This window comes from Fulmarus glacialis, unplaced genomic scaffold (genome assembly GCF_000690835.1).
Source record: "Fulmarus glacialis isolate BGI_N327 unplaced genomic scaffold, ASM69083v1 scaffold42352, whole genome shotgun sequence".
Taxonomy (NCBI): domain Eukaryota; kingdom Metazoa; phylum Chordata; class Aves; order Procellariiformes; family Procellariidae; genus Fulmarus; species Fulmarus glacialis.
The window spans coordinates 13,493-13,933 of NW_009199277.1; the positions used below are offsets into that span (position 1 = coordinate 13,493).

The 441-nt window shown below is 50.1% G+C and overlaps 1 protein-coding gene across 1 annotated transcript in view; it reads left to right on the top strand.

The window, feature by feature from the left end:
• CD3E (CD3e molecule, epsilon (CD3-TCR complex)) overlaps positions 1 to 441 on the top strand; it is a 5,056-nt gene that overhangs the window by 3,797 nt on the left and 818 nt on the right. The window lies entirely within an intron of this gene.

A 441-nucleotide genomic window follows, 5' to 3' on the forward strand; every position in this document is an offset into this window, starting at 1 on the left:
TGCCATGGTAGCCGCAAACCCAGCCTGGCCCTGGCCCACTCAGCTGCTGTCTCAGGCAATCAAAGAGCATGGATCAGGCCCACACACACAACATGTGATTAGAAATCGTGGTGTTATTAAAACTATAAATTTGAACTTCTGGCTTCTGAGGCCATGGTTTGGTGACCCAGTGGGACCAGCAGTGGGGCTCATGGGTTATAAATGCCGGGGTAAAGTGATGCAGGGTGGTGACCTCACGATGCAGGTTCAGATTTGTTCAAGAAGTGTTGACGGTGACATTTGTACCAGGAGACTGCCTGTCAGACAAGTACCATGGGAGCTCACCAGCCAGGCTTTGTGCAGACCAGGCATTGCAACTTTTCCCCTAGCCCCCACAAAGCTGATATAAATCTTTCAGTGGGTCTAAATTCCCTATTGTGTGCATGTTGTGTGCTGGGTTCA